This window comes from Suricata suricatta, chromosome 10 (genome assembly GCF_006229205.1).
Source record: "Suricata suricatta isolate VVHF042 chromosome 10, meerkat_22Aug2017_6uvM2_HiC, whole genome shotgun sequence".
NCBI classification, from domain to species: Eukaryota; Metazoa; Chordata; class Mammalia; order Carnivora; family Herpestidae; genus Suricata; species Suricata suricatta.
The window spans coordinates 18,523,682-18,530,956 of NC_043709.1; positions in this window are offsets into that span (position 1 = coordinate 18,523,682).

Consider the following 7,275-nt stretch of genomic DNA (forward strand, 5'->3'; position numbering starts at 1 on the left):
TTCTAGGCCTCCCTTCCTTCTCTATTTTTAACCTTCTCATATGCTGGATAAGTGGATAGCAACACAAATAAACTGCCAGTTAAATTTCCCTCTACAACTGAGGAGAGGAGTGTCGGCAGACCCACCTATAAAACCAAATCAGAGAAGGGGAGCTAGAATTTCATGTCTTTTCTCTGGAGAGAGCTATGCTGTTGGAAAAAAAATAATTTATGATAACATTATACATTGGATATTAGACCTGAAGATTAATAGATTATAAACTCTTTGACTTCTAGTTACCTTGAATGTTCTTCAGTAGCTGGCACAAGTGCTTTAGCTATGTTGGCAATCTATACATATTTGTTCAAATTAATGAAGTAATGTTTTTAATAGACTCCAGTTACCCTACCTATGGAAGGCAGTTGTTCTCAGTTCTGTTTTTCCTCCACTGTCTTCCAGAACACTGCCTCTCCTAGCCAAGTATATCATCTTGAAAATAGAAAGAAATGGCCATTTATCAGGCTCCCTGACTTCAAAGTCAGATCTTATTGGAAAAGCACGAGCTTCATTTATTCATACTCCTGTTCATTCAACAAACATTAACTATACATCTGTCACATGTCAGGCACTGGGCTAGAAACTAGAGGAATATACTCAGATATGACATCACCCTACACCTGGGAAGACACAGTGTAATAGACAGCAACATATGTGAATAATTAAGCACAAAAGGAGCTGCTAGTTGTTATGAAGGAAGTGAGCACAGGATATGATACACGATAAGAGGATACATTTGAATCTACCTCTAAGAGTGCGGCATGATGTCTGGTACTATTATGTCTGAATATACTCTATATATACTTCTAACCCAGCAACTCAAACTAAGTCAACTCTGAGGATAAAAATGTATTCTACAATCTAAGAGTGGCAAGGACAAGTATTAGTCAGTTTAGAATTGGCCAAGAACATGAGGATTTGAAAGAATAAAACCTTTCCTTAGACAGAATTATCTGAATACTCTTACTGCAAATGACTTTTCCTGGACTGTATACTGAATCTGTGTGTCAGTTCATTTGTGCCTCCTTGACGACTGAAGTCAGGGCCTAATGCTTGGCAAAAATAATCTGAGCAGCATGCCACCCACTCCCCTCTCTGCTGCCACAGTGATTCTAGACTTTGTGCAAATCTACCCTAAGCAACTAGGGGCTATAACTGGGGAAATGGATTTCCTTAAAAAGCAAAGGGAATGGAGTTGCCAAAAGAGTTTCTAGGAGGATATGCCTGGAATTTGGGATTTTTGATTTGTGTTTCTACAAAGCCTGGGCAAGCTGCCCTACTAAAATTACCATTAAGTTAAATTTATGACCAAGTAATGGTACATTTCTCTCATTAAAGACAGATCTTCTCTATCTGTCTGGGCTCGAGGGTGACCTGTGTGGGAAAACAATAAATCACTAGCCCTGCATTGCTCTTTTGTGTGCCTTGGGAGTAGAAGGGGATGCCAAAGCGGTTAAGGTCAGCTTTGTGATTTGTGTCCCAGGAGGGCAGAAAAATCAGTTTGAGGATTTGCTAAAGGATCAACAAAATAATTGATAACCAGTGCACTGGCATGATTTTGCAGTTGGAATGCCTTTGAAACCATTCCCAAATGGCACCAGGGATTAGGGAAGATTCTTGAACAGAGAATGAGTTATGCGACCTGGGGCATACTTTAACTCCGCCTTTGACCTGGGTGTCTGTTGTGAAGAACACTTTACCTCAGGGACCTCCTCGTCTGTCAGGTAGGTAAAATAATGGCTGCAACCCAGATGGAGCCCACAAGCATCGAGGGACACCCTCAAAAAGCAGTCAGTTATTTTGGGGGGCTTCCTCAAGTTTTATAAATTAAGACCAAAGAAACAAAAACAGATGAAAAATAAAACCTGATTTCAATCCTCAATCCCAAATTACGGGACTGATAGCTGATCTTTTTGCATGAATTTTTCAGTGCCTCTTCACGTTCAGACTTCTGCCTAAAAGAAACAATAATGATAATTGTAATATTCAATATCTATTGAATGTTTGAAACCTTGGGCTAGGTACTGTACTAAGTCCTTTGCCTGCATTTCATGTCATCTTCACCATTATCCCATGAGGTGGGGATTTCTAGTTCCATTTTGCAGATGAGTTTGGGGAAGCAAAACCCAGCAATCCCACCATAACCTAAACCCAGTTTGGGCTGTTTCTAAAGTTATGTTCTTAGCACTAAAAAGCTCTAACCAGGGAAATAAAATTCCTTCCTTCAGACCTACCTGTTCTTAAATTTTTAGATCAAATATTTCAAATGTTAGATAAAATTTTAATTTTATGAGACTTAATAACTGGTTGCATGGAAATACTCCTTTTCAATTACCACCAGAAATCCATTCAATAACAATTACTTTTTTCACCTCCAATTAACTATATCTTTCTATTCTGTACTTAGAATATTTAAAGTGAAAGAATTTTCAAGATAAACTTTCTACCTTAACTCCATTCAGCTTTCTGACTCCATTCTCTTGTAAGTCTTACATTTTCATAGCCTCAGATTCTTTAATAACATAAATTCTTTTATGTTATCAAGGATTTAATTATATGCTCTTCAAAACTTTATTCCTTTTAAGAAGTTATAATTTATTTCAACCATTTCTGAAATAAATTATTATAAGCTTTTGATGACTCAAGGCCCTCTGGAGAATTCATGCTTATAAGGCTTTCTGCTGCTATATAAAATAAATCCAGACTTCTGTGCATTGTACTTGTTGGATCTGTATTTTCTCTCTCTCCCCTCCCACCATTGTAAACTGTTATTCCACATGCTGTCAGTATGGCCTCTCTAGTTATAATCTATCTTGCTTTATAAATAATTGTCTGGAGAAAGGCCTGAGAGAAGATCTGTGTTTTTACTATGGACTAAAGTACATGGTTTTTGTGCCATGTATTATAGTATCATTTAGTTTACTTCTGAGTTCAAAACAGGGTTCACAGTGGTTATGTCTGACCAAAGGCATGACCTGAATGTGAATGCAAGCTAGATATTTTTTGCAAGTCATAACATACATATATAGAAATGAAAATAGTTGTATATGCAGATGATGACATAGGTGTAGAAAACAGATAGTATGCATAGGTGTTTTACCATAGACTGTTAACAGATCAGACATAATACAGTGAGAACTATGAGAATAAGTCTTCTCTAAACTGGAGACTGTTTTTAAAAGTTTTCTTTGGGCCCAGAATTCAAGTTTAAACATTACTTACCAAAATACTTATTTATGTTATAATAGTTTATAAAGAAAGGTCACTTAATAAAAGATAATGAAAGAAAATCACACAAAAAGTCACTCAATGCCAAACCATGGAATTGTTTGCTTTTACTTTTGTCTTCCCAGATCCACCATGCTCCTCTTCAAGCATAAAACAGTTTGTAAAATAACTCACCTGTATTAAAACTCATTCTCTTTAAGAACAGACTAAACCTTAAAAGAATTAAAATATGTTACAGACTGAGAGAAAATATTTAAAATTATATACCCAATGAAGAAATTTTAACAAGAATATTTCTTTAAAAACTTCTTAAAACTCAATAATAAAAAAATGGACAAGAAATTTAGACAGATATTCACAACACAAGATATACAGATGGCAGATCAGCACATGAAAAGATTCTCAACAGCATTAGTTATCAGAAAAACACAAATTTAAACCACAAAGAGATACCACTACATGATTATTAGAATGGCTAAAAAATTTTTAAATAACCATTCAAAATGTTGGTAAGGATTTGGAGGAACTGGAACTCTCCCAGATTATAGGTGGGAATGTAAAATGGTGCATCCACTTTGGAAAAGCTTCTTGAAGTGTTAAACATGTAACTACCATTTGACTCAGCCATTCCATCCTTGGTTTTTACTCAAAAAAAAAAAAAGAAATTATATGTTCCTACAAGGACTCAGACATGAATATTCACAGCAGATTTATTTATAACAGCCACCAACTAAAAACAATCCAAATGTCCCTCAACAGCTGAATGGATAAACGTAACTATAGAATGGTATATCCTTTAGCAACTAAAAGAAATAAACTATTAATACATGCAATGACATAGCTGTATCTCAAAATAATTATGCTGAGTGAAAGAAGCCAGAAAAAAACCCACATATTCTATGAACCCATTTATATAAAATTCTGAAAAATGCACACTAATCTGTAGTAACACAAAACAGCTAGCTTAATAGTTGCTTAGTGACTGAGTGGATAAAGGTGAAAGGGAAGGCTTCCCAAAGACAACAGGAGATTTGTAGGGATGACGCATATGTTTACTATTTGGATTATGGCAATGGTTTCATGGGTGTACAAGTGTATCAAATATTCTCAAATGGCACATTTTAAATTTGTGCAGTTTATTTTTTTATCAACTATACTCCAAGAAAACTATAGCAAAGGGAAAAAATAGCAATAAAATGAAAGGAAATAAAAGCAGTTTCAGGATCAAAGATTTGGATCTGAAAATATTTAACAGATCAACACATCTACTTATTCATCTTATGGATGAGGCAATCGAGAGTTAGATGATTGTTGCCCACTTAGCGAGACTAATAAGTGGCACCAAAAGAACAAAAAGAAAAAATTAGCAAATTTGGCAAGTGGTAATTCAAAAAAAGTATGAAGTGGTCATCTTGGGGAAAATCAGAATTTTGTTGTATTTGCTTACAGTTAGATCTGGGATCAAGAGGCCACTCAATGCTTAGTGCCTCTTAGTCCTCCGTGGACCCAGAAATGTCAAGTGACTTGACTAAGCTCATAATCATGGCCAAGCAACAACTCACATCTTTAAATTCTCATCCAGGGTGCTATCCCTTAGAACAAATTCACAGAGCTGGAAGAGAAGTCCACAACTGAAGAATTAGCAGTCAGAAGCCTGATGATCCCTTACCAAAAAGAAAAAGGAATTATGCTATTTAACATATTTGCATCTCACATGCAGAAACTACAGATCTAACAGATTGTGCAAACTTCCACTGGTGCTAAAGATATTCATACTCAATCCCTGCTTCAGCCTGAGTTTTGTCTGATGCAGATTCCCATCAGGGTGAGCCAGGCAGAGGACAAGGAAACTTTCCAGAAGGGAGAAAACACAAGAGAAATCGATATATTGCCTCCAAATGAACTATTCACTGGATAACAGGAAAGAGAGATGGCTAGGTGCTGAGAAAAATCTATTAGCCTCTTCTCACAGCTGGAGAAATTTCCAGGTGTTTCAGATTTCTATTGCCACATAACAAGTCACCCCAAAACTTAGTGGCTTAAACAACAAGCATTTATTTGGCATAAGGATCTACAATTTGAGGGGGGCACCTGGGTGGCTCAGTGGTTGAGTATCTGACTCTTGATTTTGGCTCTCATTATGATCCCAGGATCCCAGGTCTGTGGGATCAAGCCCTGCATTGGGCTCAGTGCTGAGCATGAAGCCTGCTCAAGATACCCTCTTTCTCTCTCTCCCTCTGTCCCTCTCCCCAACTTGTGCGCTCTCGCTCTCTCTCTCTCTCTCTCTCTCTCTCTCTCTCTCTCTCTAATAAAAACCAAAAAATAAAGAAAAAAAAGATTTTGAGTCAGTTTTACTGAGGGCAGCTCTTATCTGTTCCCTGTTGCCTAAGGCTGAATTATCCACCTGCAGGAAAGCTCACTTAGATGACTGGTAAGTTGGTGCTACCTAATAATGGTTCCTCTCCAAGCAGTCTTCTCCAAGAGGTAGTTCAAGCTTCTTTGTAGCATGGAGATTGGGTCCTAAGAGCAAGCATCCCAAAAGATAGGAAATGAAAGCAGCCAATTTCTTAAAATCTGATCGTGGACTTACCAGAGTTCCTAAATTCATATATTAAGAAACTGGCAAGCAGTACTTCTGTCATGTTGTATTGGTCAACCAATCATAACCCATAATGATTCAAGGAAAAGCAATTCAGACCTCCCACATCTAGAAGGAAGGAGGGTCAGAAATTTGGAGGCTCTATTTTAAACCCATTACACCAGTACCTGTACCCTTTGTTAACCTTGTTATCTGATAAGAGAGTGAAGGGATTTGTATATTTACCTCAGTGTTATGAACAAACCATTTTCTGCTGGCATGTATGGTCTTGGCATCAAAATTGTCTTCACTGTTCACCAATACAAATGGTAGCACTGCATTTTGAAATCACTCATGGTACAATCAACCTAAAAGCTCTTTGTAGACAGGAACTTTATCATGCTATAATGCCCCAAACATAGTATGCATTTAGAGATATTGAAAACTGATATATGCCAAGTTGGCCCTACACAATTGTCAGATTCTTTTGGTAAATATTGATTGCCTCAATATTTGATAATACAAGAAGAGATAAGTAGAAGCTATGACTTCTTCCCCATGGCCTCTCCACTAGGTGATAATTGTAGTAAAAGTAAACGTCTGACAAATTCTGCCACATAGAAATATTTATTAGCAGACAAGCTTCAATATAGTCATACAAACTATTCCTATGGGCTGAAGAAGTCTCTGTTCTTTACCTTTTAGGCACACCAACAAGCTTTACAATAATAGTTGAATAAAAAAATTAGCAAAACTTCTAATTAAATCAGACAGAGTCTTGAGTAAATAGGGAGGCAGAGGACCAAAATTCTAGACCTAGAACATACTCTAAAAATGTTGGGCTTCTGGGTTTTGTTGGATCCTTCACTTTTGTTCCCTCAAGGACAGACATGCCTGTGTAATCTTCTTTAAACCAAATATGTCCCTTGCACTCTATCATTCACTTACTCTCCAAAAATTATGTCAACATCCCTTGCACTCATCACCAAACCTTAATCTTCTGGTGAAGGTTTAAATAGCAACATTTGAAGTGTTCTGGATCTGGATCCCTAAGTAAAGAACTATAAGGTCACAGTGGTGTGCTAGAGCTGGATTTTACTGGCTGTGAGTCAGCTGTGCACATCTCTTCCCAACACTGCATTCCATGACCTCACACTGGTAGTTACAAACTGGCCATGGTGGATGGGAATAGTTACACAATGGAAATCAGCAAACACTGTAAATCAGTACTCTGCCCCTCTGAGAGCTGGTTGCTAAACATTTGCCAGCACATTCTTCTAACTGACCACTCCTATGGTATGAATTAAATTTAATTGACATCCATCACCTGACGAATGGATCAAGAAGATGTGGTATATATTCACGATGGATTACTACATGGCAATGAGAAGGAATGACATATGGCCCTTCGTAGGAAAGTGGATGGACCTTGC